The 24,355-nt window shown below is 47.4% G+C and overlaps 1 protein-coding gene and 1 pseudogene across 27 annotated transcripts in view; one reads left to right on the top strand and one right to left on the bottom strand.

The window, feature by feature from the left end:
* The window catches only part of CACNA1C (calcium voltage-gated channel subunit alpha1 C), a 654,724-nt gene that overhangs the window by 150,697 nt on the left and 479,672 nt on the right, over nt 1–24,355 (top strand). The gene's annotated exons all lie outside the window — the stretch shown is intronic.
* Nucleotides 199–10,717, bottom strand: LOC140846623 (small ribosomal subunit protein eS12-like; annotated as a pseudogene).

The following is a 24,355-nucleotide window of genomic DNA, read 5'->3' on the forward strand; positions in this document are numbered from 1 at the left end:
CTATGGGCAAAAATGACTCATTGTCACCCAAAGCCTGCTCTCCCCACCTTTCGCAGTAATAGAAGTTTCAGCCGGGAACATGGCAGCCTGGCATAATCCTCCTCAGGGGGCAGCCGCTTGTGGCTGGTGAGGTGGTGGGATGAAGCTCTAGTGAACAGCATGTCAGCTGAAGCACCGTGTGTGGCTTCCAGGTCCACCCGTAGAGGGGAAGAGTGCCCACCCAGGGTGCCCGCTCTTACTCATCTCCCTTCCCGCGGCGTGAGTGCAGTCTTGGCGATGAGCCATGTCAGAGCACAGCCGGCTGGAGACGCGCCCTCTGACAGTGGAGCCACAGCACAGGAGGACAGCCAGGCGCGGCCTGGGCCTCCACGTGAGGCACCCAGTAAGTACCTCCCAAGAGGAAGTCCCTGTTGTCCTGGTCTCTGTTAACCACAAGTCAATGTACAACTTGCTATACCATACTTAGGGGGGCTTTGATTCTAAATAAAACAAAAGACAGCAGTCGGAAAAGATGTCCAAGGTTGGCAACATGGAAAGGACAGCAGAGCCGGGACGTGCAGGTGCGCTGCATCTCTTTCTTTCCCTCCCAGTCCCCATCCCTCAGTGGGGGCTGTAGGGGAGGCTGGTAGACCCTGCTGCAGCCGGCGCCCTGTGGCCCTCTGAATTGGGTGATACCTGGGTTATCTTCCAGTTCTGATTCTCCTGGTGATGGGACCTGGTGACAGACAGACTACCACCAGGAGGCAGGTGAAGGCCCTGGGAGTTAGTTCTAGAAAGGTAGCTTGGGCCTTCAGCTGCCCATCACGGCCAGCGTGGCACAGGCTGGTGGAGTGAAGGGTGAGCATGCAGCCTCATTTCCCATCTAACTGCCACGATAGATCTGTGTGCCTGGTGAGTCGGTGGGCTGTTGGCTTTCCTTGTGTCCCATTCCTTCATCTATTGGTCCTGAACAGCTGATCATAACTTGTCTGAAGAACTAGTCCTTACTCTTGAGGTAACCATGCTCATGTTATAGACGCATTCTGCTGGCATAACTGCTCATTTTAGGATGGAGCCTCCTTTCTTTCATTGTGATAAAGCATATGTCACATAAAATTTACCATTGCATCCATTTGAAAGCATACATATGTTCAGTGTCTTTAAGCGCCGTCATGCTATTGTGCAGCTGTCCCCACCCTCCATGTCCAGAGCTCCTCATCCTCCCACGCCCGCACTCGGTCCCCGGTGAGCGCTAACTCCCTGTGCACCTCGCATAGGCCCTGGCACCCGCCAGTGTCCCTCGTCCCTGGGAATCTGTGTGCTCCAGGGGCCTCATAGAGGTGGAGTCGCACAGTATTTGTCCTTCTGTGACTGGAAGGTGGGCAGACATGGATGAAGTCCTGGCTGGGATGGAACCAGGCCCTTGTTCATTGGGAAAATGAGGCTCCGAACTGCAGTTCTGCTGGCTTCCTCCTCCAGCGTGGGAGGCAGCAGCCCCACGCTAAGACGTCTTCCATCATTTCATCTTTCAGTTTAGTTTACATGAGGAGGATGGTGTCTGCCTTTCTCATTTGGAGGCACACAGGCATGGGTCATGATAAGATAGTTGGGATGTACTTGGCAAAGTATTAAATATTAACTATCTCAGAAAATCTAAAGAATCACACAATCCCTGCACCGCTTTGATTGTGCTTCCAGCCACCCTCCGGCTTTTCTTTTCCCTGCCTCTACTCTGCTACCTGCCAACCCCGAGGCTGGGAGGACATACTTTTAAATTCAAGAAAACAGTGGCACCTTGCCTTCCTCCAGTGACACCCGGGGGACTCGCCTCTGTCCAGGGAGATTTCCCGTGAAAACCCAATGACAGCCTCCCAGATGGGCTGTTCTCCCTTAGGTTCTCCACTTACACATTTTCTGTTCTTCCTGACAAAGGGAGGCTTAGTCATCTCTGCCAGTGACAGGCCCTACTTAAAAAACAAACAACTAAGAAACCCTCATCCCACTCCTGCCACATGCTTCTGAGACTGCCCGGGAGTCAGAGAGGGCCGATCTGCTGGCCAGGGTGCTTCTGACACTGGGGTTATATGACAGTGGGACAGGGTGCGCCATCCAGAAACAAGACCTGCCAGGTTGCAGACAGAGGACCGCCTCAGGGTAGAGCTACAGCCTCCCTGCAGAGCCTGGGCACCTTCCTGCTGTCCACCCCTTCATGGGCCATAGCCAGAGGCCTGGGCCCACATGAACACGTGGAGACAGTGAGGCATCAGAGGCAGGGGCACTGCTCATCCAAGTGCAGAGTGCAGGCCTGCAGCAGAGGTCACCAAGGGCCATGGGGGCACAGAAGACCCCTTCTCCAGTGACTCTCACCTGGGCTGCTTGCTTCCTTCTCTCAGTTTGAGGCACAGAGTGTCTGATCAGAGTTTAGCTTTGTACTGTTTTCTCAGTTTCATGTATCAACCTTGATATGATAATTCATATCAAGAACTAGCCAATGAGACAGATGTGCCACATGGGACAGAGCGTGGTGGGCGCTTTGCAACTGCTCTGTGGATGCTAACTGAGCCCCCAGAAGTGGCCATTCCCCCAGGCTCTTTTCTGAGGCAGCTCTATGTTCTTAAAGAGGCCCACCGTGCCTTCTGGGGTATAGATGCAATTTCCCTCTGTTCATGGAGTTATCAGGAGACGAACATCTTTCCACTTGGAGAATCCTGGCATCGTGGGGAGACTCATAACACATACGTAATTCTCTTTGCTTGCAACTACACAAGTGCACATCTGTACACACACCTACACACACACACAGAGTCACACCCCCATTTGCAAAGGGCTGTGGAGAACACAGAGCATGAAGGTACATGTTCCATAGTGGCTGTTCCCTTAGTGTGGGGTTCACGTGCCTGTGGGCCACAGGAGCCAGAACCTAGGGTCTCAGACACCTGCCCTCCACAGGTGAAGATACTACAGCCTTGAAACAGGCCAATGTGGTTTGTAGCTCAAACAAATAGTTTCACTTCATAGGAGCTTCAGTTTCCTTATCTGAAAAAACGTAGGACCACCCTCAAAGGATCTTTAATGACATTTTAGGAATTCTGTGCTAAGTGAATTTTAATTGCCATTTTCTCACCATTCTTTGGCCTTCTTAGAATTGAATAACTAGATTCTTTGTTAAGGAATTTCTGGCCTCTATCCATTTTCCTCATATCAAGAATTAACTAGCTATAGAGATTCACATCTCTTGGGGCTATGGTTGACTTAAAAGATACTGAATTGCTGAAGGAGACATTGACCACCTCTTAGAAGACATCGCCATCACCAGCTCAAAGCCAGGGCATTTCCTGATGGAACATGGGCACTAAAATGAGTGTGGACCCCCAGAAGTGGGACATGAGCCAGACTTCCCTGGAAAGCCATTTTAGGGCAGCTTTCCACCTGCTTGGGGGAGTTTGATTATGGTCCACACTTCAGAGAGGAGTATTTCTGAATCTGAGGGTTTTCTCTCTAAACTTTGAACAAATTATTTAACTTCTCTCTCTTTACATGCCACCTCCACAGCTCCCTAATACCTCTCATTTTTTAAATTAATGTTATAAAGTATTTTTCATGAAAAGGTAAAGATGCAGAAAAAGCAATAGCTGAGACACAACAATAGGAGTGGACCTCATGAATGTATGATTAAAAGAAGCAAGACAAAGAATGTGGGTAGTGAGGTTCCATTCACAAAACACTAAAACCAGGCAAAACTAAACTGTCTCCTAAGGTACAGGTGGAAAAGTGGTAAAACCAAAAGGAAAGTCAGGAAATGTTACAGCAATGGTCAGAGAGTGGATGTTGACAGGGAGGGGGCATGCGGCGAGGGCACTGGGTACAGGCACAGTTGTTGTTTCTTGATCTGAATGGTAGTTACATGAGAGTTTGACATACATTTATTCATTAATCTGTAAAAAATATGTTTAAAGCACTTTTCAGAATATGTGCTATATTTTACAAAAATATAACAAAGTGACATGGAAATGAGAAAAAAACACAATAGTTTAGAAATTGCAGATAAATACGGCAGACTCCTTGCTCTCTTCCAAAACCACACTGAAGTCATGGTCAGGGGATCTTTAAAAATGCATAAACCACCAAGACCAAATGAATGGAAAAGAGAGAGCAGCAGCCATACGTGTATAGATTTGAGGACTGGGTTTTTATTTGTTCATTTTGTGTCTGATGACATATTTGGCCTGGGATTCTTTGTCAAGGTCTTTAACAACTATACAACTGCAGCCAGCAGCTTCACAGGCTTTGCTTCTCTGAGGATTTTGCAGAGGCCTCCCCATTCCTCCTTTTTCATTATGACCAGCTTTGATTAAGAGAAGCTGATCTTGTGTGCAGCACACAGGTCCTCCACCAGGATTTTCTGCAGACTCATTGCAGTTATACTCAAGTACACACAAGTTGTGCAAGCTAGGCTGTGGGGGATGAGGGCGGTCTTCAGCACCTCTCTTAAAGCAGTGTTAATGTCCATTTCACCCCAGGAAGCAATGCCTTCCTTGGCCATGGTGGTGGGTTAAGGGTGGAACTGAATCCTGGACTCATGGGGAGGCCTTGCCTCCATGCAGCCCAGTGGTGGCAGGAAGAGACACCAACAATATTGAAAGCCGGAAAGTCGATGGACAATAGTGACTGACTCTGTGCGTATGAGACAGCTGAATCCTAAGCTGTAGGGGGAAGACAGAGGCAATTAAACTTGTAGCTCAAAACTTCCCTAAGGCTTGGGATCAGGTGTCTGAAAGTGGTGGTAGAAATGGGTCTAAAAACTGGTTCAGAGTCTATTTAAGAAGTTAGATCCTAGATCCCCACTCCCATTCCAGTAGTCAGTACCTTCCCCGCTTCAGCTGGAGCCTGCAGGGTTTCTGTCTTCTGTTGAGGGTGAAGGAGGAGCTCTCTGGACTGGGGCATGGCTGGTTCAGTTCAGGGCAGTCCACTGGGTGCAAATAGGGCTCAGCCTTCTGAGCTGCCCCCAAATGGCTCTCACAGTGCCACCCCTCAGCCTGTACTCTCTAGGCAGGAGATCTGAACATTCTCTGACATCCATTGGGCTGGCAGAGCAGATTAGCCTAAGGAAAAAGCCCTAAAGACTGATGAGAGTCTACCCAACCGGGGAGTTCAACCGTGACCCTCTTGAGTGAAGCCTATTGACAAGTCCACTCATCGCTCAGAGCACCTGTCAGGTTTTTGTTGTTTCACTCTTAAATAGGTTCAGTCAATTATGGACACTTAAATATTTGAGGAAGTCCCTTAAAATGAAAAATGAAACTAAAGCAAACAAGCAAAGGATGCATATTTAAAACAGAGTTATGCAAGGTGAAGAAAATTAAAGAAAAAAACCACTACCAACATTCTTTTCTGTCTTTAGAGAGATAAGAGAAGATATCATGTTCCTGAAACAGAAGCTGATTTCCTTGTAAAAGGAACATTTAAGAACTAAAAGGGAACTCTTGGATATTAAAAATGTGGTAGTGGAGGGCAACAAATGGTTGAGAATTGAAATCGATGAATTTATAGGAATGAAGAGAAAACAATCAGTAGATGGAAATTAAAACAATATGACAGTTGTCCAAATCCAAGTCTAACATCTGAATCCTAGGAGTTCCAGAAAGAGAGAGGTGATAAAACAGGAGAAAGCCATCAGTGAGACCATTCTGATACCTTTCTTGGCATCAAGGGCATTGTTTTCCAGACTGAATGGACCTATTAGGTGCCCACACACATGGATGAAACAGGCCCATACCAAGGGCATGTCACTGCGACCTTTCAGAAAAGTAGAGGCAATTGGGCGCCCTCGCAAGTTTCTGGAGAGAAAAAATACATTACAAAGGATCAGGAATCAGCTCTGTCAGGGTGTTTTGACATGGGAAGCTATAAGACAATGGAGCAGTGCCCTCAATATCCGGGAAGAACAGGACTTCCAGCTGGGAATTTTATATCCAACCAAATCATCACTCTAGCAACAAGGGAGAACAAAGCCCTTTTCAGCTGGGCAAAAATCTCAGAAACAACAAACGACCAAAAACACTCTTAACACCAAAAACCCAAAACAACATAGCTCCAGAGTGCCTTCTCTTGTGAAGGTACTGGAAGAGGTTCTCCATCATTTACTTTGGCTACCTGAATCCCAGGGAGACAAGGGATTCAGGAAACAGAGTCCAACCCAAGAGAGGGGCAGATAGGAGTGTGAGAGGAGACCCTTTTCAGTGGAGGTAGTGCAGACATAGGACACAGATCTGAAGGAGACTATGACATGGCTGTTGAGGAGTATGGGCGAGGGGTAGCAAAAGCTAAATCCTCACTTTCCATGCTAGGAAAAAAGCTAAAAATTGGTAAGAACCTGAGGAATTGATAGTAGTTGGTGTTAGGGAGGGGAAATGGTGGGTAAGGAAGAGGAATTTTTTTTCAACAAGCATTTTAGAACCTTTTGACTCTATATTATGTGGATGCATAATAGATATAAATTAAAAATGGAAAAAAAATCGATAGCTTGTTGCTGATAAGTGATTATCTCCTTTGGAATTATTTCATGTAAAAGGAAATGAGAGTCTTACGTCTATTCATTTATTCAACAAATCTCTTTCTGAGCACCTGGTATGTGCTGGGCAGGGAGGGAGTTTCTTTGCTCCGTGTTTGCCCTTCTTTTCATTGCTGCTGTTGTGGACCTTCCCCCAGGGACTCTGGGTGTAAGGAGCTAGTGACCACCTGTCTGGTACTCCTCTCCCTAGACCTCTCCTGGGGGTAATGTCAGGAAGGTCTCAGTTAAGCTTCTTTCATGCTCTTGAATGGTAAGTTGCCCAGGCTGATACACTTGCTGTTTCTTGTGAAGGGGAGACTCATGCCCAAAGCACACCTAGGAGGGCAGAGTCTGTGGTTAATTTGCTGAGCACGGTGCCTGACGCAGGGTAGGTTCTTCATGGATGGTTGACTTGTGCTTATTTCCCCGCTCCTGACTCTTAGCCTCAACGTTGACTGAATATTCAGCTTCCTGCAGCCCTGGAACACCCTTCGCTTAGGCACAATAGGGCCACTAGGGAGGGCCTATTCACCTCCTGAGCCCCCAGTATTTACACTTTTGCTGCCTGAAATGAAATTATTTGAGATTCAGTACTTTGAATCTTGAAGGATATTTGGAATTTAAGGAAAGTACAAATACCCCGAAGAGGAAAAATACTATGAACATTATCTTGTAATTTCCAACCTGGAGTGCTCACACTCCGCCATCTCATAAAGGGCGTAATGGTGGCCAGAGAACTCTTTTTAATATTTCAAAACATTTAATGGAAACTTCCCATTTATTCAAGATAAAGCTATAAAGAGTAACTAAAATGTCAAGGTTCTCCGTTCTCAGCTGACAATATCTGTCGACTTGGTGCGATAGCTGGGGTTTTCTATGCTGAGCAGGTGCTCTGTTAGTAGCCATCTATCTGGGACAAATGTATGCATGGGAGGGGGAGATAATTATCAGGACAGTTCATGTGGTTGGCAAATCTGGGTGAAGGCAGTGTTATTGTGGTGGAACATGAAAGGGTCTTTGGAAGTGAGAAGATGGGGGAGCTGCATGCCGGCTCCGTCAGTTCTGGGTTCTGCTGGCTGCTGGGCTGAGCACAGGGCCAGGCAGAGGGCCGGGCAGGGGTGCAGGGAGCTGGGCGAGGGCTCCAGAGACCCGCTTCATCCACTTTGCTGGGGGCTGACCTGGGGGCTGGGCTGCCAGAAAGGCATGCAGAGTCCACTCTCCCTGCAGGGCAGACCCCTTACCAGCCTCCTGGTGGCAGAGACAAATGCTCTGATGAGGCAGATGAATCCAGAGAGAACAAGGGCCTCAAGGCGTTAAAAATGATGGTGACCATGGCCCACTTTCTTGCCTTGTAACAGCTGGTGGCACTTGGTGGGGCACAGCCAAGCTGCTGGGTGCAGCAGGATGATAGGAATGGAAATGGCAGTAAGGCCATGGGCACACAAGGGGCCGCTTTGGCCTCTGTGGGTCTGGCTTTAGAGCCCAGACTAAAGAAAGCCAAGCTGGAGACTGGATGTACACCTTTGCCAACCCATTTACCTTTTTGTGACTTAGAGGTGGAAATGGTTTAGGGGATTTTTGTTTTTATATTGTGTTGTTTTGAAGGAGTGATGTTTGGAAGCAGAGGCCAGGGATGAATCCATCCTGACCCTCTGGGCACTTGAAACTGTGACCACAGACTTTGCACTTAGTGGTTGTCCATGTGTTTCAGTGTGTGCCCACTTTGTGTTCCCCACTGGACTGTGAGGTTGCTGGTGTCTGATTATTTACCAGTAAACCTTGTTTTTCTCATCTGTAAAATGAGGGTGATGATGCTTGTTTTGCAGGTTTTCTGTGAATGTTAGGGGCTCAGGGGCTCTTTCTTATCCACAAAACAAAAAATAAAAGAAAAAGTAGGACACACCTTCAGGACACATTAATAACTCTGCACATTGAATGTCCCTGGATGTAACCACTTGAAGACTAAGAATGGAATGGAAAGAAGGCTGGAAGAACGCTCCATTAATAGCTGAGGACTGAACAGGAGGACTGGAGCGTGAGAAGCTGCCTTCCTAGCAGGGAGAGAGGCAGGGGACGGGGCTCTAGCCTGCTGCCTGGCCCATGGGGGCTTCCCAAGGGTGAGCTGTCACTGGTAGTGGTCTCGCTGTTCCTGGAGCTGATGTCCATCTGCGAACACAGCTTTGCTGGGATGACGTTTCCTTGCCAATGTGCTTCTGTCACTTTACTGTAGCGAATGGCCTTCTTGGGCATCTTCACTAAAACTAGAACAATTTCTGTCCCCCACTGGCCTGTGCATCTGGAGAACCATGGATACGCCTTCCTTATTTAAAAATATGACCACTGAAATTTGCATAATGCTTGAAATTTTGCAGTGAATTTGCTCATGTCATGTGGCCTCATAACAGCCCTGTGCCTTGTGAGCACCATGAATGCACCCCTCTAGAGATAAGGGGACAGATGCTGAAGGCTCAAGCCTCATGCCAAGTTCATGCAGTAAGGAAGTGGCTGGGGCAGGATAGAAGTCTTTGGACTCCACATCCTCTGCTCCCTTTCACAGTCCGTGATGCTTCTTCCGCTCTGGCATCCCACTAACAAGGCCGGTCACTTTCCTATGGGCTCTTCATGGGAGGTGTCACGTGTAGCCTTTCTGTTTTCCAAGGGAGAAGGAAATGGTTTCAGCTTGTGCTGAAGGGTTATAGGAGAACAGGATCCAGAACTGTCTTCCAGTCTGGCCCAGGTGCCAGAAGAGTTTGGCAAGTGGGTCTAGCATCGCTGAGTCAGGCCCTCCTCCCAGGATCGATGTCGCAATGGCTCTAGTGGCTCCGTGCCTTTCCCTTGGCCTCTAAAGCATTCTGGTGACGATGATGGCTTGTCAGGGTCAGGGTCCTAGTACAAAGCACAGCTATTTGTGGCTGATCAAAAACACAGCTGGAGCCACCTGCACGCGAGGCTCGCTTCTCAGTCTCTGGCACCTGTGACCCAGCTGAAGCAAAGGTTCGTATCACTGTGTGTAGCAGATATAGAAAGTCACATCTTTTTCTTTAGGTTTACCTGAATAATTGGAAAACCAGGCTGTAAACTACCCTGCCATGTGTGACCAGGGCCTTGAATGACCCTCTTCTCTCTTTTGTTCAGCCAACTCCTGCAAATAAGACCTTACTGCACCCGTGGAGTCTCTCTTCCAGAATGCATGTGGCCCTGTAGGCAGTCACTCAAGCTGATGCTTCATGAAATGTCCCCTTACACTGTTGATGGTTGCATGCAGTTACCCTGACTGCCTCGGCTGGGACTGGACATGGGGCCTGCTTTGTCTTTCCTCTGTCTGGAAGTGTCTAGATGTGCTGGGCACAATTGAATGCTGACAAATTCATCTGATGAAACACAGGAGGGTGACAGAAAGTGTAGATCTGGGAAACCAGAGACATGCCTTTGTTCCCTAGGACAAAGCTGTTCACCCCTCTGGGTTTCTGTCCTTATCTATAAAGTTAAAGAGTTGAGCTGGATGACCTCTCAAGTCCGTGCAAAATTTAAAGCTCTAGATTGGAGGTTAATCTAATTAAAGCTGTAATTAGAGATGAATCAAGAGAGATCATGCTTTTACCTGTCTGTGTATGACCCCTGTATTGCCACCTGTTGAGCTGTCTTTGGCTTGTCACTTGCATCTATGATTTGGTTGCATGTATCTTTTAAAAAATTGTCTTCATATCTTAGAGGAAGGTCGCAGGGAGAATGAGGGAATATCAGGTAGTGTTTAGAAGCAGAGGCCTGGAGTCAGTAAGCCTGGGTTTAAACCCTGGTCACTCCCTTCATTGGTTGTGTGATCTTGAGCAAGTTACCTCATTAAACAGCACTTTCTTCATCAGAAATATGGAGTTAGTAATACTAGTTTCATAAGGTGATCAAGGAATAAGTAGAAAAAGCATGTATGGTGCACACACAGTATAAACGCTTAATAAATATTGGTGGCAAGAATAATTATTGTAATTGGGAAGCAAGAGGTTAGGTTGTGTCTTCTAGTTTGTCAGTGAGCATTTTCTGATTTGGAAACTATTGGTTGTATTTTAAGACAGTCCTTTTATCATCTTCATAAGCAGTGTAATGATTTGAGGAAAATAATTTCAGTTCTGGCGAAGAACACACTAGCAATACTAATTATGCACATGATAGCATTTTAATAGAGTTCCATAATTTATGGAATTGGGAGAGACTTATAAAAACATGGATTGACTCTCTGGAGTCTCAGATTTCTGGTGAGTGATTCAAACATTCTACTCTTACTTCCTGCCAATGCAAATAAATCAAATGTAAACCCTTACTTTTTAACCAAATTGTGAAAAATGGAACACATTCAATGATAAAGAACTGTTTTAATAAGACAGTTCATTTTTGAAGTGATTTGCTAAGGAGAGACTCCCAGTTTGTCTCTGAACTCCCCAAAGCACACACCTGCTATCATATTTGCTCTTTTTTTTTTCCCAGCTGCTCTGGGTTTAAGTAACTGAAGCTTCTCAAGTATGAAAGTTGGAGGGTGGCTCAGTGATTCAAGCAATGGGGACTAAAAAAAAGACTTTGGGTGTAAATCAAAATTTTCTAATTGCCTTACTCTGAGATGCTGGGAATGTCACTTACAAACCTTGGATATCTTCATCTCACCAACAGCAAAAATGGCATAATGGCATGATGAGCATAGCCTTGCTTTAGAGAGTATTAGTGAGGAAATAAAACATTAGATGACCCTTTCTTAAGTAAAAATAAGTGTGTTGTATACAAGTTACCAGACAAATAACTTTTGGACAGAGTCCAGGTGTGAGTGTGTGCATGTGTGTATGTGCGTTAGCTTGAAGTTCAAGTATTTGCAAACATTTCCAGCGCATAACATCTTTAAGAAACAAAAAAGAGTTTGATGAAAATAATTTCTTATTATCAGTGGTAGGTAAGGTAGACTTAGGATTTCCAGATCTCCCATGTCTTATCTTGATAATTTATATTTAACTTAGTCTCAGCACTGGCTCTCAAAGTCAGAAAGAACTCCAGAAGATAATAAAGGAGAACCAGAAAGCCAAATTTTAATACTCAGAGAGCAAAAAGAAGTTATGGGAATAGCATATTTTGCAGAGGGTGTGTGGCTTGTGAAGAAACAGCTTTGGATAAAACAGGACGGGGAAACTTTGAAGTGTCTTCTGCCCATTAATCCCATTAATTCTTCTCAGAGATTGATTATCCCTAGGGAACTGTGTTACATCAGCCCTCAAACCATTTTCTCAATCCCATTAGGCCCAGAAAACATCCTATCCTGTTGGGATAATGGGCTTTTGAGCCCTGTTTACCCATATTCCTCCAGCTTGTCCTGCATCCTTACCAGCCCTGTCAGCACAAAGGTGCCTCTACTTTCAGGGGTTGGTATGTGGGGTAAGAAACTCAGACTTATGGGGAGGCAACATGTGCCCAGTTTATCTTTAGGCCAGCTGACCAGCTCCTCATATGGCTTTTGGTGTTCATTTGGGATTTCTCATGGTGGATGGACACATGATCCCCATTCAAAATGCCTCTTCAAATTAGATGAGAGATACCTAAAAAGTATCAAAAATGAGAGGAAAAATTGCTTCTTTTGAAATCTCTTTCTTTGCCTAGTATGCTGGGCAAAGGAGTTTTCCAATTGTTAACCTTATAAAGAACCTTCTCACAGTCTCAGTTTTGTCATATGTAAAATGGCAATAATGATACTGCTTCCCTCATAAGGTGGTTAGGAGAATTAAATGGGTATTTGGTAAATGCTTAACACTGTGCCTCCTTGGTGTCATAAATGGTACTCAGTAAAAGTTGGCTAAAATTATGTTAACTATTCTAAGGGCAACAGTTAGTAAGCATATTGGGAATTGATATTAAGAATGAAGAAGACCCATATTGGGAAAAGTGGGGATCAGACTAGTCATCAGGCTTCTGAATGTGGGAATATGCAGGAGGTGAGCACATCCCTTTACTCAAGTATCTATATCATTCTTGCCACAGAAACAACCTATGTCAGACTCAGTAAGAAAAAAAAGGCCCAAGCAGTTTCAAGAATGTGTGAGCATGGTCTACCCTGGGTCAGTAAGACTCAAACTTTCAAAATCACTCTCAGTTACTTTATTTATTGCTTCATTCATTCAGCCCACATTTATTGTCCAGTCTGTGCTATACATCGATATCATAGATAAAAACAATCCACTCACTAACCTTAAGAAAACTAAAGGAAGAGGCAGACGAGGAACCAGACAATTAGACAACAAGTTCTTGAGTGATTAGGAGGGATGAGGTACACTGGGAGGTTTCTTGGAGGAGTTGATACCATACCCAAGATGAGATGAGTAAGAGTTATCTAGGAAGGGGAGAAGGGCTTTCCAGGTGGAAGTTGCTGCATGAACCAAAGTGTGGTTGCCAGAGCTCTGGGCATGACAATCCTTGTCTGGTGATACCAGCATCTGAAACGTCTCAGGGTTGTTCTTCATTGATTGCCTATTCTCTTAAGTATGGACTGTAGTTTCATGTGTCTAGTAATTTTGCACGGTATTCTGGACATTGTCAATGATAGATTGTAGAGCCTATGTATTCTATTATGTTGCTCTGAAGAATGTTGATCTGTTATTTTAGCAGGCATTGAGTTTGACTGAACTCAAACACCAAACTATATCTCCCCTGTGGTGGGCAGAGACTGAAATCTCTGGGAACCTCTCCCATGCATGTGTAGGTCAGGAGTTTGCTAGAGATTCGGGAGGAGCTTATACACAGGATTCAGAGCTCTTCTAAGACTCTCCTCCTCTTTGGGATTTCTCTTCTCATTTTCCAGCTGCTCCAGACTCTATCTTCTGACTCCGCAGGTTTCCATCTGGTTTGTAGCTACCACACAGGGTGCTTATTGGGCCTGCTCTCAAGAAAAATGTTGCAAAACCCAGAAAACTCATCTGGTGCTCCCTTCTCACAGTTTCTACCTGCTTTGGGTTGCCCTCTAGTGCACACAAATAGTTATTTTTTATTTTTATTAGGTAATAGTTAAGTACAGAGTATTGGTTCAATATGACCTATTCTAAGATTTTGGAAGTAAAACATCCACATAGATATTTCAAGAATGTCAAGCAGTTCAGCAGCATGGTTGGAGGGGAGTGTGTGTGTGTGTGTGTGTGTGTGTGTGTGTGTGTGTGTGTGTGTGTGTGTGTGTGTGTGTGTGTGTTTGTTTCAGGGGACTAGAAGGACATGTACTTAGAGAAAGGCAGAGGCCAGATCATTAAGAACCTTGTGTGTTGCATTAACAAATTTGAGCTTTATCCTGAAGTCTGTGATAGAGGGCTTTAATCATAAGAGTAAAATGATCAGAATATGTCTCAGAAACATTGCTTGGCATTTGTATGAAGGATGAGCCAGAGGGATGGAAAGATAGTTAGGAGGCTGATGGGTAAAACAGAGTTCAGTTTTCTCCTCATAAGATGAGGGGTTGAACTAGCTGATCATTAACATCTCCTGTAGCTCTAACATTCTGACCTGCCCATTAATGCCCTTGCCTGGCCTTTCTGGAGCTGGGAGTTCCTGCAAGGCTGTATTTTGCAGAACACTGTACACAGCCCTTAAAGCCCTGACTTTAGATGATGCCATAGGGAGTAATCTACTTGGTGTTCTATGGTTATGAGTTGATTAAGGTAATGGGGTCACAAAGCAACATGCATGAATATACCATAGGTGATTAATAGCCTTTGAATTTCTCCAGCTTTGTCTTCAGACCTCCTTTATCACAGCAGCTATTTGGTTATTCATGTTATCTTAAATGACCTACTGTTCATCTGACTTTAATTTTTTCAGTTATCAAAGGAAGGAGATGGGCCTAGTAGGAACCCAATGATATGGCCCCCCTGCACTGTGAGTAACCAAATTGGGAAGGGTCAGAAGATGTTTTGTTATAGTCCCCTGAGAGCCTCACAAGATGCTGATGGCATGTTTATGTATCCTTCCTGGTTCTGAACCGACAGGAAAGGGAGGCTTCACTGAGCCTCAGGGTGCCTCACACCTTCTAAAATTTCCTGGAGAGCAAAGAGCATCTTTGTGTCAGGTCATGAATAACATGCTGAAAAGTGACACACGTCCTTGCTGAGGACAGTCCAGAGTCCAGTCCACACCTTTAGCAAGGCACATTTCCACTTGCTTTGCCTCAGTAGGAGCTCAGGTCTTTTAGTGCATAAAACTAGCTGAGTGCACCACCCTTAGTAAATTAATCCAACATCCAGTTCATGAAGCATCCGGTTTCTGCCGTTAAGGAGGCAGCAACATAATTCTTGCATGCAACTGTAAATAAGGCTTTCCTCCTGGAAGCGCGAGGCTGGTGTGATCGGTGAATCACCTCCCTGGTCTTTTACTTTGATGTATGTTATTTTACTCAGGGTCCATTAAATGATCTTGTCTTATGTGGCTCTAACCTTTTTCTCTGATCTGTTCCCAGCCTGGAGTGTATGAGCACATCAGTTCTGATATTTTCTAGGCACCTGGGGTTGGTCTGGGGATATTCCAGTGATTCAGATACAGTCCTTGTCATCAGGGAGGGCCTGGTCTAAGTACTCACCTCCCCTTGGCCACTGAGCCTTCTGCTCTGCAAGCTGAGCTTGCACATGTGGTGTGCTTCTCCATAGTGGATCTCTCTCTTCCACCCTCCTATGGTCCTTGAGTTGGATTTGGTGAAAATAGCAGTAAGTGGGAGAATGTGTCTGTGCATTCAAGGTCCAAGTTAGGTCACACTTGACATGTTGCCTGCTTCTGTTGCAGCGGTTCCGACATGATCAGGCCTGCGCTTGGGCCCCTGGGCTTTTATGTGAGGGTGCTGTGAGGCCTGCTCCAAGTCTGTCTCCCACTTGCTTGCCTCTGTGCCTAAATTTCTGCCGTTGATAAACTCACCACATTACACAGGGTATCATGGGTCCAGGCCTTGCCTCCAGAGCTCTCCTGTTAATGCAGGCCTGTTATATTGGAAGGAGCTGATTGTGGAAGCATGCTGATGTATTTATGACACTCCATCTGGGAGGGGTGGACAGCAGAGGTGGGAAGTGGGGGTGAGGTCCAGGGGCTGAGAGAGAGGGATGCGGAAGAGCATGGAACGGCGGGAGCGGGAAGTATCCTCTGTTGGAGTTTTGGCAGATTCTATGCCTCTTTTTATTTTTTTTCACTTTTTATCCCCAGACCTTAGCCCTGTGTTTGGTACATAGTAGGTGCTCAGAAAATGAAAATCCCAGGCCCAGCCTTGGCAGGCACTTGATCTGTGACGCTCAGCCCCCTTCTAAGCTGGCCAGGGCTGGGCCATTAAAGGGTTCTGTACACTTTCAGATAGCAGGATTTTTGCTCAGTCTCATTCAGCTTGACCAGGATTATGAGGAAAGGGGTGTCCTTCCCAGTTGGGGGTAAACCCTCTGCTCTGTGTGTGCCTGCTGTGATGTAGCTCAGGCACCCGTTTTTAGAAGAAAATGTCCATTTTAGAGCAGGAGAGAGAGAAGAATCCAAGCGTGACCTACAGAAAGGAGAGGGCCAGGCTGTGCTGCCACTTCTGTGTGGTGACTCAGCCAACTTTGACTGAAGGACTGGGTCTTGGTCTGGGATGGAGGGTGTCCACTACTGAGGCAAGTTGCTTCAGGAATATCAAAATCATTAGTCAGTTTGCCTTGCTCTAGTGAGTCACCATCTTAAAGACATAATGTTCCAGCCTCAGACTTAGGGAGCTGCGGTACAACACAGCCAGCTCCTACTCCCTGGAGAAGGCAGTGTCTGGAGCCGGTGGAGAAGGGAAGGGACTGCAGCTCTTTCCTGCTGGGGGTTTTTGCTCCCTTCCTCCTGCCGGCAGCAGGAAGGAGTGTGAGAGAGGCAGTGAGTTAGAAGTTGAGGTGGTTGTGGTGGGCTGGCTGGAAGCAGATGTGTGGCCGAGGGAGTGCAGCGAGCCCTGCTTGCCAGGCCCCTGGAGCATGGAGACGGCTGGCCAGACCTGCAGGCACTCCTGAGGGGCATTCTGGGGGGTGTGGTGTCCGATGGGAGCAGGCAGTGTTCTCCCTTTGGGCGGGACGAGGACTGCCTCATGGTGTGACTCCAGCAGCTTGCAGAACACCCTGGGCTACCTGACCAGGTGTGGTTTTCCAGGGCTGGGCTGGAATACAAGAAGTCTCTTCCCTGGGGTATCCCAGGTGGGTGAGGTCTGGACAGCTAACTGATGTGTTGTCTGAGAGCCAGAGCAGAGCAGTGTGACCTGCAGGCGGTCAGTCCCATAGCTGCCTGGTCAGAGCCTGAGGTGTGTCTGAAGGAACAGAGCCCTCCTTGGAGCAGAGCGAGGTGGCCCCTTAGAAACTGAGCCTTTGGTCTTGTGAATGCCCCCTCCCGCCAACTGGCAAAAGGGAGGCTGAGGGGAGTGAGGGTGCAGCTCACTGCACACTGTCCCTGCGCCATGCGGGTCTTCCGCCCTGTGCAAAGCGCAGCACCTACAGTCTGTGGAGAAGAGGCTGCGGGGAACAGACCGAAAGGGCTCCTTGGCCTCTGCGTCCTGGATGGAGACCTTCCGGGCGCCACCCAAGCTCTCGGGACCTTCCCGCTGCTCCTTCTCTCCCTCCTTTCCTTGTCTCCACAAGTGTTTTCTGAGGGCCTACTGGGCTTGCTAAGAGCTGAAAGCACAGGGGAAAGTCAGGCCGGCAAGGCTGCCATTCTGGGGGAGAGGGCACAGCTGAAAGAGGAACAGCCACAGGGGCTGAGCTGCTTCAGACACTGGAAGGTGCTGAGGAGGAATCAGGGACTGAGAGCGCTGGGCATGCGGCTGCTTTCGGGGGCGGCCTTGCTCGGGAGCCGCACATGATGGGCCTGCGAGAAAGGCCATTCTGAGACAGGGAATGGACAGCAAATGCAGTGGCCCTGGGTGGGGAAGAGGGTATCAGAAGACTGCAAGGCCCCAGTGGACAGAACCTGGACCCTGGGTCCCATGTGAAGGAAAGCTAACCCGGAACTGTCCGTGCTTTGGACTGTGAGCAAGATGGAAACTTCTGTAATGTCTCCTGCCCACATGCGGGGGTGTGTGTGGTGCAGCAGTTGGGCCCCCCCAACTAATACGGTACAGATCAGCTCCTCGGCCACGCAGAAGATGTGAGGCAGAGGCGGATCCTGAGCACAGAAAGGGAAGCCGGTCATCACCTCAGCACCATGAGTGCTGTGGTCCAAAGGGATGCTCACCAACTGCCCTGTCAGGTCTGAGCCCGGGGCTTGGTCCCCTCTGACACCAGTTCAAAAGGCAGCATTTCCAGCCCCCTGTCATGTCACCAGGAGCACTCGGTCCTCTAATTAAGCAGTAATGTGCTTGTCCAATAAGTACCAGATGGTTGCAATGAATCAAGACCAACTTATCATAGCTTTAAAAATTAATATTATTAATGATAATAAAATCTCACAGTTACATGTCATGCTTTTCTTCTGAAAAGCTCAAAATGCAAGTATTAAAATACATGTCCAAATATCCTACCAACCGCACAGGAAAAAGTGAAGAGCTGCAGAGAAGTCGGGAGCATGACTTCAGACTTCAAGGTAAGGCTCAGATCTCTTCCCTGTCTTTATGTCTGAGCCCACAGAGATGGCTGACCTTTCCCAGTATTAAACCAGAATAGTGTGATAGAATTAGGGAAATGGGTTATTGTAATGTCACAGTAAGAGGGTGAAACACCAGTGAGAGTCTGGAGTTAATTAGATCCTACAAAAGGCCAAGATTGGAGAAAGCCAGACTGGACTGACCAGCCTTGTCTGCTGAGAGAGGATGTGGGGTGGGGACAGGGAGTGTGGGAAGGGGGGCTGGCCAGTGTGGCTGATGCCCCCAGGGCCTGGAAGTGGCTGGTGACTGCAGGGTTGATTGGAAGCTGAGAGGGGGTCATCAGGAAGGGTTCGGTCCTGTGTGGTGGGGACAGCCGGGGACAGGAGGGAGGTAAACGAGGGCCTGACCATGTGCCTGGGGCATCTCACGCTGAGGAGTGGCGAGGGCACCGGAGCATCCATGCTCGGCTCTCTCCGGGACCCACTACTTCACTGGGCCCAGAGGTGCCATAGGGTGGCCTGGGCTCAGGGAGAGGGGCGTTCATACCTGAGGGCCGTGTTAGGACCAGGTCTGAGTCACAGGACTCACCGGACTCAGCCACGGAGACGGAGAGACCGCCCCCGGGTCAGCTCTCCATTTCCAGGAAGGGCCAATGCCATAAAAATCTTCATTAACCTTTTATTCAACAGGTATTAATTAATTGGCTATTATGTGCTTTTCTACCCCAGAGGAGCTTATAATTAAGGTGACCATGTAATTTATCACCCAAACTAGGACACCTTTGAGGAAGAAAGGGGGACTATCAATAATTATGTGGGGACAACAGGCACACACACACAGAGACTGGCCCTGGCAAATGGGCATATGGTGACCCAAGTCAGGGACACTACTGCATTGGAAACCAGGTGCAAGGCCACATGCTCTGTGTATGCGGTGCGTGTCCACCCATGTGTCCCCACTTCTGCCAGGAGTGGGGCTCCCTTCCTCCTGCCTGAGCCCGTGTTGGGATGCCACTGAAGCCCTTCCCCTGCCCACCCACCACCAGCGAGCCACTGACTAGGGCTGTGGCCCTGGGCCAGGTGATTGATGGGTCTGTGCCTCAGGCTCTCCTAAGAAGGGGGTACACTAGTCCCTGCCTTGCAGGGTTGGAGCGAGATGGATGAGTTAATGGAGAAGGGCCCCACGGCAGTGCTGACCCCAGGAAGCCCCACCCACAGGCTGGCCATTCTCTCCATCAGCTCTGCGGCAACTGGTAACTCATCCCCTCTCTCTGCACTTTGGTTTCCTCATCTGGGACACAGGGACATAATACCAACCTTTTATGGGCCTGGAATTCAATAAAAGTTAGCCCCCCCTTCCTCCTTAGAATCAGCAGCAGACATCAGAGGGTGAGTTTTAATACTTTCCACACAAGTTCACAGATTTATTACATAATATATTTAGATGTGGTTAAGGAATATCTCCGTGGAGGGACAGGGGAGTTGCCCAAGGGGAAAGAAGCAGACAGAGCGATGTGTGGCCTTACATGGAGAAGGTAAGCAGGAACCCAGAGGAATGGATGGCCAGTCTCCCCAGCATTCTCAGGAAGACGCGGCTCTGGAAGCCGCAAGTCTGTCTGGCCTTTCTCTCAAGATGAAAACCAGAGGGGCCTTTCCTGACCTAGGCAGGCAATGCCCTTGGGTCTGTCTGTCCCTGGAAATGGCAAGCACTTCTGCTTCCAGCATTTGCCTCCGTCCAGAGCTGATGGAGTGCACCAAATACTCTAGGTACTTCTCATTTATTTATTTTTTACTTCATTAAGTTCATCTGTAAAACAAGAGTAATACTTTTAAAAATGGTTTTATAATGGAAAATTTCAAATATAATCAAAGAGACTTGTGTAACGAGTTCCCAGGTACCTGGCTTCCAGCTCCAGGGCCAACAATTACCAGCATTTGCCAATTTAGTTTTCTCTTTCCTGCAAGACGTTTCTCTGAGATATGTGAAAGCAAATTCCTATTGTTATACACAGATGGTCCCCAACTTACTATATAGTCTGACTTAAGATTTTTTCGCTTAACGATGGTGCAAAAGCACCATCTATTCAATACGCATTCAGGAGAAACCACACTTTGAACGTGAATCTTTTCCCAGGCTAGCAAGAAGCAGTTTGATGCTAGCCCCGAGATCATGAGGGTCAGCAGCAGGTACACAGACAGCCGCTCCGTTGTTTGCTCTCAGTATGTGGTCCAATGAATCACCTCAGCTATGCCACACCTCATTATAAAGTAGGCTTTGTGTTAGATGATTTTGCCCAAATGGAGGCTCATGTAACTGGAGGCTGTGACACATCTAAGGTGGGCTAGGCGAAGCTATGACTTTTGGTAGGTTAAGTGGAAGTACCTGCACTTTTGACTTAGGATATTGTCAACTTATGATGGGTTTACCCTAAGTATGTTAGTCAGGGAACATGTGTAATTTCAACTGTAAATACTTCAGTGTACATCTCCTGCAGACAAGAACTTAAAAAGGAACCCATAACCAAACACCTGTCACCCCAATGTCACCAGCAAAACTCAGTAAGTCTTTAATTATCAGCCAATACTCAGTTCACATGTAAATTTCACTTATTATCTCAAAAATATCTTTGATGCTTGGTTTGAAGCCGGATCCTCATAAGGCCCACACATTACCTGTGCGTGTATGTGTCCTCAATCGCTTTTTACCAACCATTGTCCCACCCTCCCATTGTGCATGTCATTTGTTTGCTGAAAAAACTGGGTCAGTTTTCTTCCAGAATGTCCTGCATTTTGATTTGGCTGACGCCCTCCTCATTTTGTCATTTTGTTTATTCCTTCATCCTCCTAATGTCCAGTAACCTAGAAGTTAGATTCACACCCCACTTTTTGGAGGGAGATCAAGGGTATTCTGGTTGAGGCCACGCTGTTCCTGTTGCCAGACATCAGGAATCACGTTCAGCAACGCAGGGACTGGGGAGCGGGCTCCGGTCATCAGCCTGACCCCTCTGACCCCTCTGCTACAGAGTCCCTTCCCTGTCAGCCCTCCTGTCGTGGTTCTGGCATCCACTGACAGCTGTTACCCGGATCCACTATTTCATCTGGGCTTGTGAAAGGTGGGTATGGACTCCACGGTTCCTGCTGTGTTTTGCAGCTGGAGGTATTCCACGAAGAACACTCCCTCTTCAGCTATTTGGTTGTCCTGAAATAGTTTGACTGGAAAAGCAGGACAAGTGCTTTCCTAACATTTATCAATTTTCAGAATAATGAGTCAGTGTCCTAGCAGAGGAAGATTGATTTTTAATTAATTTATTAAACAAATATTTATTGAGTTCCTACTATATGTTGGGCATTGTTCTAGGTCCTGGTCATTCAGCAGTGAAAGAAAATAAGATACAAATCTCTGCTTTCTTGGAACTTACTTTCCAGTGGGGGAGGAGGAACGATAAATAAAGCAGGGAGCTGATATATTATGCTCAGTGATGACAAGGGCTGTGGAGAAAAACAAATCTGAACAAGGATACAGGGAGTGCTGGAAGGGATGGGAGCTGGGTTTGCAATTTTAAATAGGGTCAGGAAGGCTCATGGCAAGGGTACATTTAAGTGAAAACCTGCAGACGGTGGACGAGTGAGCCCCACACCTGTCAGAGAGGAGCCTGGCTGGCAGAGGGCCTTGGGGGCAGGAGCACCCTGGGTGTCTGAGGAAGGCGGCTGGGCGAGGGAGCTGAGGAGACATTAGGGGCCAAGGCTGGAGCCGTGGCAGTGGATGCAGACCAAGCTGGGCCTTGCAGACCTATCTAAAGACTTTGGTTTCTGCCCTGAACGAGGTGGGCTGCCCCTGGAGGACCTCAGGCTGAGGTCTGACACCATCTGACTCCCGGTGCAGGAGTCAGGGCGGGCCAAACCGAGTGCAGACTCACAGCAGAGGTTTCTTCCTTGTCAGCTGGTACCTGGTGAGAGGACAGAAGGCTTCATCTCTGTGAGGGGGAACCCGGCATCTGGCTGATAGTGGGACTCCAAGAAATACTTCCTCTTAATCCATCCTTTAAAATTCCAAGGTTTAGCATCCTCCTTGGCACTGCTGAGCACTTCATAACATAATATCCCAGAGCAGAAACCGTCCTCCCCAAGATTATAGGCAGTATGTCACTGTCACAGAAAAGCTGAATTCCATCACATAATAAAAGCATGGTACGCGGGGAAAATGCCACCCTTTGGCCCTCCCCTTTCAGGCTGGATTATGAGTCTTCCAGAGCATCCACCGCCGCTGAAGAACTGGTGTTGGCTCACCAGTGGGGGTTTCTGATGATTCTAGAACAAGCTCAGCATTGTGGTGTCACCGTCTGTCCGTCTGTCTAGGGCCTGCGCTGTAGTCATGGCTGGAGTGGCTGAAGTAACAGATGCCCAAGAACGTGGATTGCAGAGCAGCCAGGCCCTCTTTTCCTTCTGGACGTACCCAGTTGGCCTGGAGCACACCTTCTCATCCATACTGCCTTGTCAGCATCCAGAGGGCCTTTCTGTGGAAGAGTGTCTGTCTCTGCCTGTAACTCCCACCTATCACAGACTGCTTAGGAATTTTTGGGTGCTTAGCAACCAGGAGAGGACATGATACAAGCAGCCTGTATGCCTGTCAAGTAGCTGCTCCCCTTTCTCATCTTCTCTTCTGGGTTTGTATATGCAATGCAGGCATCCAGAGAGGCATTCAATCTCAACTTAAACAGGGACATATTTGAAATTTAAAAAAAATTAAACTGAACCTAGATCAAGCAGATCTTGCCTCAAAGCATCCTTCTCGTCATTCCAGGTGCTTCTTGGTAACCTTCTGAGAAGCCTTCCTGTAGGCCTACCAGAGGGATTGAGCGGGTGGGAAAAGGCCAGGCCTCCACACACAGCAAGGGTCTTCTCAAATACAGGTTCTGAAGATAAAACAGCAGGACATAATGAGGGAAGCAGACCCTCTGAAGAAGGGATGTCATGTCTTAGAAATGAGCCCTCCACCTCTTATCGAAAGGACAGTTGCTTGCTGCAGGAGTGCAAAACATTTCAAATGGTAACAGTCCTTGGTAGCTGCAATATCTGTCAATGTAGCAGGACAGGAGGTTTCTTGAGGAGCCAGGGGCTGGTGGGAAAGGAAGGAAATACAACAGCATTTGCTAAGTGTCTGCAAGGAATCATGTACAGTCAGCTGTTTCTCTTAAAAATACCTATAGAAACATGCACCTTGTTTTTTGCAAGACTTGAACCTAAATCAGAACTGGTGCTGCATGAGATCATGCTCTGTAGACAAGCCAGGTATACAGAAGGCTCAACAAAGATCCGAGTTGCACTCAAAGCAGTTGTCTCATGGTGACGAGGCATCCAAGTCTGGGGTGCTGGATGCTGAGACCTGGAGTTTGGGCTCCTTCTGGGGATGTTGCAAAAGGCTGAGAAATCTCCCAGCCCTGGAAAATGCCCTTCTTTCTTGGCCCCTGGGCAGATGCTGCAACTTCTCTCCTGGCCTGGTTCCCACCAGGAAGCCTCTGGGACTGCGTGAGCATCATACTTCGGAGGACCTGTGGGTGTGCTCTTCTCTCAGATGAATTCCACAGGCTCCAAGAGGAAAATGAAAAGATAGAAGCAATGGGGGTCTTTTCTGTGGCTGGAACAAACTAATACTTGTTTAATAGATTAGAGTGAACATTTGAAGACATGGAGGCCAATGTCTTTTATTACAGCCTGAGAGTTCTCTTGTATCTCCAAGCACTCATGACCATTCCTACAGCTGGAGCTGGTGCTTTGTGAAGAGCACAGAGGGGTGGTGCCTCGCCAAAGACTTATGAGCACCCTACTGATGGCAGGTCAGTGACCTGGGAATTTTGGCCAGATCCTTGACCAAGTGAGCTGTCTGACAAGGGAAACAATGCACTTATCAGTGAAGTCATCTCCTTAGACCCACTGACCCTTTGCGGTTGGAAGGACCTTGGAGGTCACCCAGCCCATTGCCCTCTTGAATGCTTGATGAGTAATTGACACAAAAACTCTGGTCTCTGCATTCTGAACATTGACCCGGGTCCATGTTGCTTAGAATAGTATTGTAATTAATGGAATGCTGCTAGAATATTGGCTCCAGATCGGAATCCACACGTTGGAAGAGATTCAGAAACAAAGACCTTCAGAGGAGGCAACAGAAAGACAGTGAGTGAGCAAAGAATAAGTCAGTAGGGCCAAAAGGAACAAATGGGTGCTCAGTAGCTAAATAAAGAGCAACCCTGTCCCACACCCCTTAGA

Source organism: Manis javanica, chromosome 15 (genome assembly GCF_040802235.1).
Source record: "Manis javanica isolate MJ-LG chromosome 15, MJ_LKY, whole genome shotgun sequence".
NCBI classification, from domain to species: Eukaryota; Metazoa; Chordata; class Mammalia; order Pholidota; family Manidae; genus Manis; species Manis javanica.